This window comes from Marmota marmota, unplaced genomic scaffold (assembly GCF_001458135.2).
Source record: "Marmota marmota marmota unplaced genomic scaffold, marMar, whole genome shotgun sequence".
Taxonomy (NCBI): Eukaryota; Metazoa; Chordata; class Mammalia; order Rodentia; family Sciuridae; genus Marmota; species Marmota marmota.
The window spans coordinates 23,768,682-23,780,978 of NW_026000108.1; the positions used below are offsets into that span (position 1 = coordinate 23,768,682).

The 12,297-nt window shown below is 33.5% G+C and overlaps 1 protein-coding gene across 1 annotated transcript in view; it reads left to right on the forward strand.

The window, feature by feature from the left end:
• Positions 1–12,297, forward strand: part of Pcdh7 (protocadherin 7) — a 394,354-nt gene that overhangs the window by 291,125 nt on the left and 90,932 nt on the right. The gene's annotated exons all lie outside the window — the stretch shown is intronic.

A 12,297-nucleotide genomic window follows, 5' to 3' on the forward strand; every position in this document is an offset into this window, starting at 1 on the left:
AAAAAAAAAAAAAAAAAAAAAAAAAAAAAACAGAGAAGGGAGTGGGAAAAACATGGGGAGAATTACTGTTGCTGTGGAATTTAGTTCTACATGCTAACTCTAATTTCATCATGTTATACAATTGGAATCTACATCAAAACTCCATAGGAATTAACCAATTCCTGCCTTTTTGAATATTTTTTTCCACCCGACTTTTTATTTCCTTGCTTTCTGCTTCCTCACCTCCACTTTCATATTCACTCTCCACTTGCTAAATGTTCTGTAGCTTGTTCTTTTGTATTAAAAATTATCCAATTTTCCCATGCAGGGGAGGAAAAAAAAAAGATTCTATTTAATTCTGTTAGTCCTCACCCTGATCAATTCCTCTCTCCTCAGACTCCCTCACTGTTTGTTTCCTTCTATTCTTCCTTACACTTCTCCAAATGGAACTGGGCTTTGTGTGCAAATGCACATTAAAATTCATCTCTTCACAAAATACTACCTTCCCTCATGCACAGCTTCAAAACTGAAGCTAACTTACCTGACATAAAAAGGAAATAATTATTCATCATCAGCGATGTCTTTTAGCAATAATTATGATATAAACAACAATCATGTGTGTTCAGGTATTTGATTTTTATATTTCATTGTAAATATTAGCGTTGCAATGATACCTATTTTAAAAACAGATTTTTTAAAATGAGGATGAGCAAAGCCCAGCTGCTCAGTTCCTTTCCAAAAATTCAGACAAACATCTGAATTTAGAAATTGCTAGTATCTAAGCCTCATTTACCTACTGTTAATGGTATTGAAGAACATTTTTAGGATTGTAAAAATCTATCATGATTTCCCTGCCTGTTGCTTCCCCATTCATTCTTTAATCTCGCCATCTGTTTTCCTGAAATGGCAGACTCAGAGGGCAGGGAGCATATCTTATCTAAGAGATGCTGTATGTAAGTGTGGATTCTCTGTCAGCATTTAAAAAAATAATAGGACTTCAAATAGGGTTGATTTAAGCCTCCCTAGTCAGCAGTTAGTCTTGGTGACATGAATCTCTCTTTCAAATGGTAATTTGCACCTGTTACCTTCATCCACAGGTTGGAAAATGTTTGCACCTTAATTAATTACACCCCTGTGATGTGGGAGAACACATCCTTAGCCCTGAGACAGGAGACTGGGGCTTAGAGAATCAACAGCTTTTCTGATATTTCAAAGCAGATTTCTGGAGAAGAAAATTATAATTCAGGTCACTTTTCATGGAATGATTGATGAGGTGCTTTAGGAATACATGTCTCTCATGGCAGAAAACATGGTGATGGCATCCCTTCCAGTAAGAGATGCACTTGTCCTTAGCTTATTCTGTACTATCAATTCAATATGACCTCAGAGAATATCTATGTTTCTTAATAACATTTTTGCTCTTTGCTTCTGCAGTGGCTGATGTCATCCTCAGAACCAAAGAGCAGGTGGCATGCAAATTACTTTTAGGTGAGCGTGACATTAGACTATAATTCCCCAAATGGTGGTGCCTCCATGTAATTAAGCTACAACTAAGTGACAAGTATCTGACATCAGATAATCATTTAATAGAGGAAAATGGGAGGCAGTTCATTATTGTAAAGTGTGTTTTCCTTAAAGTTCCTTGAGGATGTGGAAGGATTTTCTTGGCATTCAAATGATCTTGAAATGTTTGTATGTAATTATTTTTTGGCACGGATAGTAAAATGTTGATGATAGTGATAAGTGTTTCTTTGGCAGACATCAGTAGATGTTCCTAAGAAGTGTAAGTGGACTTTCACCTTTAATTTTTCACTGTCAAAAAAACATGTTGTTTGGATTTATATGCTTTTTGTGACTTGGAAGTTGGACAAAATCTTAGGAAGTGCTAACACAAGATTTATAGGATATTATAAGAGTGCAGCTTGTTTTCACTGTTTTAGTCAGTATAATAGTTTAATATTCTTTGCTAGTGCTGTATTGTCTTTTTCACTGAGAATAAAAACTAAGAGATTATGGTTTTCGAAGTATAAAAAAATAGAAGATTATGTCTTCAAAAGACTCTGAAGCTCACATTATAAAATATATGTAAGGTAAACTTTGCTAGATTACAAAGAAGAAAATTGAGTTAGGTAGCAAACTATGTAATGTCCATTCTTCCCTTAAAAATATTTCTATATAGTCTATTACGTACAAAGTACGCCACTGTACTAGTGGTACATCCTGTTGTGCTAGTAACTGTAAAGTAGGTGAAATTTTAAAAATTCCAAACATTACCATATTGACCCCTCCAATTTCATCCCTTGCATTTTGAATTAACTTTATTTAATCTTTAATTATCTCATGTTATTTTCTTAATTGCTCCAACCCCACCTTTGCCCCAAACCTTTGCTCTGTTCTCTATCATTTAAAACTCTTACCTGATCTCTCCGAAACTTTGTTTTGCATCCATGTATTGCGAAAAAAAAGGTAACTATTATAACTTGGATCTTGAATATCCCTCAAAGGCCCACATGTTAAAGGATTGTTCCCCAGGGTGGTGCTATTGGAAGCCAGGGAGACTTCAAGAGGTAGGGCTTAGTGAAACATTTGGGATCATTGCAGGTATGCCCTTGAAGGGGAGTATGGAGCCCAAATCTTTTTTATTTTTATTTATTTTTTTCCTTTTTTTTTTTGCTTCCTGGACATAAGGTGAAGGGTTTTGCACCACCACTCATTCCCACCTTGACGTGCTGCCTCACCATTTGCTCAAAATAATGAGCCCATCAATAGATCATGAACTGAAACCTCCCAAACCGTTGTGCTAGTAACTGTAAAGTAGGTGACTAACATAGTAACATAAAAATTGTTGATGAATTACATAAAATGTGTGAAAAATCTCATTCATTTAATCCATATGCTAGTTAAGAAGTAATTTTTTGCTAATATTATTGCCATTATTAATACTATTCAAGATTCAGCTTATGTATATGAGCTGTCCTAGAAGGCCTTTCCCTGATACCACTCTACTTTGTTTATATTTTTAATTAAATTTTTTGCCAAGTTCTATATGATTGTGAACATAATAATTAGTGTGCACCATGGGAATACAGATCATGTGCTATTTATCTCTGTACTTCAATGATTCAAACATTTAAGAATCTCCAATTGTTGGTCAACTAAGTGAGTGAAAAAATTCTTTGGAATGTACATGAATAGTTGGGGAGATTTCATCCCCTCATATTAAATGTACTCATTTTTTTCTTACCTCTTGCCTCATTTCTGGAAGAAATGTTGGAGAGTTAACTCTAGAGAATAATTTGGAAGTTTGTGTTTCTCCTATCACACCCCTACTGTGAAACTAGTAATTGATTTTGCTTTAAGTGGTAGAAAATCACATGCACTATACTATCATGATAACATAGTGAGAGAAGACAGGTAGATGATGAGTGACAGTGAGTGTTTCTTGGCTGATGGTGAATTCATTGACCAAGGGAAGATACTGATCCTCCCTCAGAATTCAGGGAGGAAAGTAGTTGGATTCAAGAAGGTCTGGCAGCAGATAGTAAGGCCCAGGCCAACACCTCAGAGAGCAAACCTGACCTGCGATTCTAGAAGTGTGGCTAAAACAGAGACCTACTTTTATAAAAATAAACTGTATGATATGGAGGATGAGTGTTCTCAAGGGTTTAGCCAAACTACTCAATCCTCACGAAGTCTGGTGAGGAAATTCTTTGATGGCTAGTGATCCATTTTAGATCTGGGTTTGACTGAAATTCATCAGTAACAAAGGAAATTGACACAGGATTTTTTAGGAAAAAAATAAAACATAAAAATGTTCTATGTTTTTATTTTCTGACAGTTTGTAATAAAATATTAGTATCATTATTAGTTGCATTACCCATGATAAACCTAAACATTCCTTAAAATATATTTTAGAATCATAAAGTGACTAAAATCATGAAACTTATTTATTCCTCAGCAGTTGAAAGCTATATATAAGCAAATAAAGACAAAGCTAAATATATAGAAAAGACATGAGATTTATTGATATGTTATTTTCAACCATTGTCTTAATAAATCTGCATATATCCCCCAAAACATAATTGTTTTACATTTTTGCTTATGGATTATATATAAATGTAGTCATATGTTATATATTCTTCTGTGACTGTTTTCACTCATCAGAAATTTTCTTTGAGAGTTTAATCCATGTTGATGTGGATAATTGTGGTTCATTGATTTTCCATGGTATACAGTATGTTATTGAAAGCCTACAGGAGAGTTATTCATCAACTATTCTATTTATGTGCATTAGAATTGTTTCTAATCTTTTGGTATAACTTTCTATGCTCCTGTTTATACTCTCATGCCATATTTTGTGGTATTTGTGTTTTAAAATCCTAGGCCACTATAAGATACTGCTGAACTTGGGATAAGTTGCCCAATTTCTCAAAGCTGAACACTCCTGTGTGAAACATAGAACTGATAATATTAACTAACCACAGAAAGGGATTGCCAACAGCAAATTTGATAACAAATACCAAGTGCTTACAAGGGCGTCTGCCTACAAGGGCAAAATAAATGGTAGCTATCATTGTTAGTGTTGCTCAAAAGCAATGGAACTGTTTTCGTGAAGATCATTGACTCTCAGATCAGAGGACTGTGATATTTATAATCAGGGTTCAAAGCACGATAACCATAAACTCAATTTGACATTTCCCTTTAGTATTTTTTAGTTCACTGTACTTTTGTGAAAGTGTGAAGATATTTGAGTGTTTGTTAATCACAACTCATCTGCCATCAGATAAAAAAATTAGAGTCTCTGAAGGCTGAAAACCAGTCTAAGGTTCTGTCTCCTCAAGAAGAGGGAGCAGGTCCTAAAGTAGATAGCCTGTTAGACACAAGTAAGTGTTTTGATGGCTCTTCTCCACTGCAGTAACATATAACTCCAAAACCCTCTGCTCACCCAACCTTCTTCTTATTTCTGATACAATATTAAAGAAATCCTTGACTCTGAAACATTTTAACTTTTCCAGAAGATAAATTGAAAAGCCTACTTTTTTCCCAAAATATTTTGTTGTTATATGTATGTGGGATGCTGTAGTAATCCTTCATAATGGAAAGAAAAATTCAGTCACATTTTCCTTTATGGTGAAAGAGTAAATTATAGGCAACAGTCCTTAAAGCAGGGTAGGTAAGTTTCATTAATGTCAACAAAAAGAACTGAATGAGATTGGAGACTAAGACTGTGCTTCCCTATAGTACAAGATTATAAATTTAGATGTAAATATGTATTCAAAAAGGAAATCTAAGATATATGGTACTGGCTTCTGTAGCAGTTTAGAAATCCATGGCTGAATAATTGCTTGTAAAATTAATAAATCAACTTTATCAAGATGGTTTGAATAATTTACAATGAAACACTGAATTTTGGCTGGGTGTGGTAGTACATGGCTATATTTCAGCAGCTCAGGAGGCAGGAAGATCTCAAGTTCAAAGACAGCCTCAGCAATTTAGTGAGGCCCTAAGTAATTTAGTGAGAACCTGTCTCACAATAAAAAAAGAAAGAAAGGAAGGAAGAAAGAAAAGTAATTTTAAAATAACTTATATACATTAATGAATTTAGACAAGTATGGACACCAATTAAGCCATCACTCCAATCAATATATAAAATATTTCTTTCACCTCAGCAAATTTCCTTGTGCCTCTTAACAGTCCCTTCTTCCATTCCTTCCTAATCCTTCCTCATCCATCTGAGCAATCATTCATTCCTCTAATGTTTATCACCATCTTTTTAGTTTGACCTGTTCTAACATTTCATATGAATGGAGGTGTACTGATGTCAACTTCCCTTGTCTCTCTCCTTTTGCTCAGTAGTATGTGCATGACATTTATAAAAGAAAGGATGTTTTTAAAATTGATTTTTGCTGTAAAATTATACTCACGTTAATTTGTACATGTTCAATGATTTAAATCAGTTTAATTCAAAGTGATATATTGAATTAGTTGAAACAAATGATAAATGATTTCACTTGAGTGCAGAAAGCAGACCCACCATTAATCAGAAATGGGAGACACATCTTGAGTTTAGGAGAGGTGAGCTAAACCCAAGTGAATCTACAATATAGTCTCTCAGTAATTCAGTGGGAAGAGCTTTACTTACCATGTGCTCTACTATCCTTACAAAATTCATTAATGTTCTTACAATCTGAATCATTTGAGCTTAATAAACTGACATCAAAGATCCAATTTGTGCACATCAATGTCCTCTTGTATATTTTGTTCCTTTGTACACTAAAATTTAAAAAAAAAGCAAAACTAAGTCATATGCGACTTAGTAACTTAAAGTGATTCTCTGTGTGTCCGCATGCAGATATTATGTACATTGAGAAAAAAAAAAAAAAAAAAACAGGACCAGAGGAGCACATGTGGATATCAACTTAGAAGAACAGTTAGAAAAAAATTCCCAACTTTCTGGGACAGGAAATGTTGAAGTGGGTTTTGATAGCAATGACTTCTTTTGAATAGTTTATATTATAATTGTCATCATTAAAAGTCTATAATGCTTTACCCATTTGGAGCAACTCTGTAGGGTTTTGTTTTGTATTTTCTTCTTGGTTTATATGAATCATTGCATGGAACCAGCCACCTAAGTCCTCCTGAAAAATAGTGTTTTTTTTCTGAAATATGTTTTTTTTCATAGGGGAATTACCTAGTATGTGTACTATCTACCTAATATTAGAATTCTTTGCTTGGTTATTATTTCAGGAATGCTTTGTGAATCATGAGAATGCTGCAGTAGAGCACTGGTACAATAATTTAGACATTAAATATCCTCCAAAGGCTCATGTGCTGAAGCTGTGTTCTCCAGAGTGACACTGCTGGGAGGTGCTATGAACCTGTAGGAGGTGGGGCCATTTGGGAGGTCCTTAGATCAATGGGGGTATGCTTTTGAAAGGAATTTAGGACCTCTCTGGTCTTTTCAGTATCTCTGTTCTGCTTTGTACTTAGTGAAGTAAACAGTTTGCTTTGTTATGAACTTCTACCCGGTGTCTAATACTGGAATGGAACCTCATGAACCATGAGCCAAAACAACCTTTTTCTTCTTATAAGTTCATTGTTTCCAGTATTTGATTATCCTGACAGAAGGTTGAATATTACAGTTAACTTAATATGTAAACACTGACCTTTCATTTTTCTTCACCTTGTGTTCTTCTATTCAGAGCAGTTTCAAGTGCAACCTCCTTTTTTAGCATGTTGAAATGCATACAAATTATCATGGCTGCAATTTCTAACTTCACAAGTGCATGTCAAATCATGGGCTCCCGATTGCTGGCAGTCATGTAATTCTAGGCGAAGTCCTGAAGAAGCACAGCATGCAAATAAAATTCAGCTCCAACCTCACAATGAGCAATCCTGTGAAGAAGAGAATTGCCCCCAAGCAGGCTATTGCTTCAGTTGGCATGGCTTTGCTGGTTACTCACACACATTTTCTTTGGGTCAGGGAAATTTTCCTTCAAACAAACTGTTCCAATTTGCTTATGTAGTTTTTTTAGTGCAATCAATATGCTTTCTCATGTTGAAGATGTAAAAATGCCACCGAATGAGTTGGACTATTCTTGAAATGATAATGACTCTTATCAAAAGCACATTTTAATATTTCTAAAAATCAATAAAATGCCGTCTAAAGGGGCATAAAGCAAAAGATCATTTTAAAAAAGCAAAGGTTTCTGTTTATGGAACTGAGTATCTTTTCCTTCAAGAGTGCTGTGTGTAACAGGGGACAAATGGTAGCAATGGGAGTAGGAAAGTTAATCAAAAAGGTAATCATGTGAATCCAGGCATCATTCCCTCTGCAACAAGCTACCAGTGTTTCTGATCGACAGAGTATTCAGTGAGCTAGTGTTCAGCGAGTTAGGGCACGAAGGTTTCCATCAGCTGATGTGCAGCTCTGCTCAGTAACGTAGAAATACGGAGGGCTCAGTGCTCAGTCATTCATGGCATTTGAATATGTGCAAGGATTTCAAAGCTTGATTGTTTTTTTATAAGTTTATTTGTTTGCAAGACTGTCCTGTCTTCCCTGTTTCCTAGGTAAGACAGAAGGATAGCAATGCCTAACAATGCTTTCCCTGGTAACTGTCAAATTGTTAGAGTAATGGCAATCAGTCAAATATTCTTGTTGCAAAAACCAACCATATCTTTTTGCCCTATAGAAATATCCAGTCTCCTTTTGATCTTTACATGCTGTATTGGTGATTGCTAATTACATTGACTGTTCAGCTTTTTTGATGAATAGTGTTGTGATAATACATCAGAACCATCATATATGTGCACATATAGGTGTGTATATCTATATCATAATTACATACAGTTTATAGAGATTGCTTCAAGTGAAGAGAGATTTGTAAATTAATTTCCAACTTAGTTTTGAAAGGGCATTGTGCTCAGCAGTGGGGAAGGATTATGATATATGAAAGTTGACCTCAAGAATTTTAGGGAGAGAAAATAACACAAAATAAATGTGGTATACAATAAATTACAATAACTGCAGTAGTACCTTAAGAGAAATAGATAATATTTAGTGATAGCTAACAGAAAAAGAGATGGCTTTCAGCAAAATAATGCACATAAAGAAGCTAGTGCCTCTGTGAGTTATTCATATTATCTCTATGCCAGGGAATTAAACAGATATTCATAGATTAAGTGGCAGAAAAGAAAAAAAAAGATAGAATATGTTTCTATTGACATAGAAGGACAGCACAGTATAGGCAGTTATATCTTGGAAAAACAGACAAATAAGAAAAAAATACATTAAAATTGTGTTAACCAGTATTACGAGTTGCATAAAAGCAGGCCATACAAAATATTGGGATGGTAAAATGAGGTCAGATCATACAAGATCTTGAATGTCAGATTAAAATGATTGGACTTTAATTTATGTGCAATGGTGAATTGGTGTACATGTTTCAGCTTTAAAATGACTAATCTGACAGCAACATACAGAATAGATTGGAATTAGATAAGCTAGCAGTGGAAGGCTATTATAATAATCCCTAAGGAAGACACTGAGTATAACACTGGGTAGCAATAACAAAACTTAAAATGTTACATATGAAAAATGTAGCAAATAAGTAAAATGTATACAATGACCACTAGTTCAACAAAAAGAACAAATTAAAGGGAATGTCCATTATAACATTTAAAGAACAGAGAATTGAGGGAGACTCTTGGAGGCAAGGTGGTGTATTTAATTTTTGGATATAGTTTTGAAGTGGTTTATATATTTTAAGAATATACAAATGACCAGGAGAGTGAGAAGTGGAGATGAATAAAGATTTATAGTTTGAGACAAAGATAAGTTTAGAAATATAGGTATATAAACCCTTCTCATGGATGATAAGCATGAAGCTTTGCCAAAACAGATGTTATGGAGAAGAATAGAATTAATATTAGGAAAAAGAATTAAATGTGGAACAAAGGAGAAGAGGCCTTCCCTTGCTAAAGGCCCAAAGATTCTTCTTTTATGTATTTAATCTGGATTTTTAAGAGATAATTATTTTATGTGTTCAGGATAATAATACCATACTTCTTATACTCTCGTTATTCCTGACTACTAAGTAGCAAAATAAAGAAAAACTATGTGANGGATAGGAAAGGCAGCAGAACACAACAGACACTAGTATGGCAATATGTAAATCAATGGATGTGTAACTGATGTGATTCTGCAATCTGTATTTGGGGTAAAAATGGGAGCTCATAACCCACTTGAATCAAAGTGTGAAATAAGATATATCAAGAATTATGTAATGTTTTGAACAGCCAACAATAAAAAATTAAAAAAAAAAAGAATAACAGTGGCTTTAAGAAAGAAAATCCATTTACTTTAGTCTGTTTTCTTGATTTCTGAATTTCTGATACTTTTTCCTAAGTGAGATCTCTGAATTTCTACTTTTTTTCTGATAAAATGTACGTTGTTCTTTTAGTGTGTATCTTCTTGGCTTTTTCTTTGTACAGTTTTTAGACCCCTCCAATGTTATTTCATGGGATATATATTTTGTTGAAAATCCTCAATAGTGTTAGGGTTTTAGAAAGAAATGCACACAATATGGGTATGTATACACACATGCACATTTGTTTTCACGGGAGAAAACAGGAAGAGTCAGAGGTCCATTTTTGTAGGAACCATAAAGATTCTTGTCCAAAGAAATAAGGCAGGAGTTACAGAAAACACTTAGACAAGCCATTATTTTCTTTGCTCTTAGACATTATAACACAATAAGCAGAATCATAAGTTGGTGCATACATACGATGGTAACGTATTTAGAATCTTTTGTCAAATGAAATTCTTAATTTGTTATAGTTTGTTACAGGTATATATTAGTAATATTTTTAGTGGAAATCTTCAGAGCCAAATCAAAATTCTCTCTATATATTCAGTTATTGCAACATGTTTGTCCCATAGTTTTAGAAACAAAAACTACTCTGCCTATATACTTGCATTAATTTTTTAGTAAGAAATTCAAAGCCTGCCTTTTGAGAAAAAGTTTGAAGAATCCATATGAATAGTTCTTGCATTGCCCTTATAGTTTTTTTTTCTTAAAATTGTAAAAATAAAGCACAGTGTTTCTATAATACATGGAAGTATATCAATTTTACCTGCAGAATTCTTGAATAGGTAGCTGGTGTCAAATTTCAATTGTATCCTCAAGAGGGCACTATCATCTGTTTTATCTATTTCATCATTTAAATCCTTTTGTTAAACCCCTCACAATACAAGAAGGGTGGTTTTAATCATTTTATCTGAAATGGAATTTTGCATACTTGGCATTATACAGAATTCCATCTATTATACAGAATTCAACCCCCACCATTGTAACAGACTATGGGTTGACTTGTACACCAGTGTACAAGTTTTCTAACATTAGCATTTTTATGGATGGATGCAACTAGGGTAAATTTTAAGTCTACACATGTTTGTAAGGATCTTTCACAATATCCCCACTTAATATCAATTCATTCAACTTTCCATTAAAATATAGTTTATATAATTGCTTTATATTCTACAACGTGTGTTTCCATGCAATGCTTAATTTTAGAGCCAGACTATGGGATTTTAAATAGTAGCTCTAACATTAAGAGGATGTGAATATTAAAAAAAAATGACTTTTTCTTGATCTTTTGTAGGGACTGTATGAGTTACATAAGTGAAAAATAAGCTAACTTCATTAAAAGTTTATATTTCAAAAGTTCTCCATTGCACTTGCCATGACTCAAATCATCAAATAGGTTTTATAGTTTAGTTGGTATTTGATATTTGAAAAATTTCAACATATTTTTTCAAAATCTGTGCACTTTTAATTGATTAGATGTGGACTTTAGAAATCTTCAAAATTTGAAAATATTTCCCAGAGTACACACTCACATACACACACACACACACACACACAGTTTTGTGGAAATTGTTCTAGGTAACTTACATTTATTTCTCAAAGAAGTGAAATATTTTAAATTATGTATTCTAAAGCATAAGACGTGAAACATTTTGAAAAATTTTAAATGATACTTGTATCCATATTCAATTATTTCTTTTGTAAAGACTATTTAAGAGAAAAAAAAATTTTAACGTAACTTACAGTTTTACACAGAAATTATGCAAATATTTATGCATGATAAATGCAAAATAGTAATTTACAAGCATGATTATGAATTCTTAATTTAATAATTATTTTTGAAAAGGTAAAAAGAGAGTTAAAAACACCACTGTTGCTACTATAACTTTCTGTAATAAAAGTGCTTTGTTTTGTTAGATTGGTTAGTGAAGTTTTAATTGGTTTCAAGTTAACAAAAAGTTTTTTTTTTTCCTTTTCTGGTTCATAAATAGACTTAATTTTCAAGCAGTTGAAATTTTCTTCTTACCCAGGTTACTTGAAAACTACACAGTAACTGTTTTTAAAACCAGATAATATGGGCTGGAAATGCTCTGGAAGATTAAACTAATGAATGAATTTATGTGGATTTCTCCTCAGCTGTTGTTGAGGGCAAATATTCAAAAACCAATTTACTATGCGTGCATATAGTACCAAATACGTGATTGCCAACTTCTGAACTTCAAAGTGCAAACTTGTGTTCTGAAAGTTGGTCATTACTCTATGTTTTTTCTTTGTTTTAATTCAGGGATTATAACAGCAGGACATGTACAGCTGCATCTTTTGGACAAATGTTCACTGTAATAGGAGCCACTGTCCCTGCCTCTCCCTGATTATCTAATTTCTATTACTCCACAGGAGTCGAACAATTGTCATTTCTCCCTTCTCAAAATTTACTTCTCAGAAAGCACTC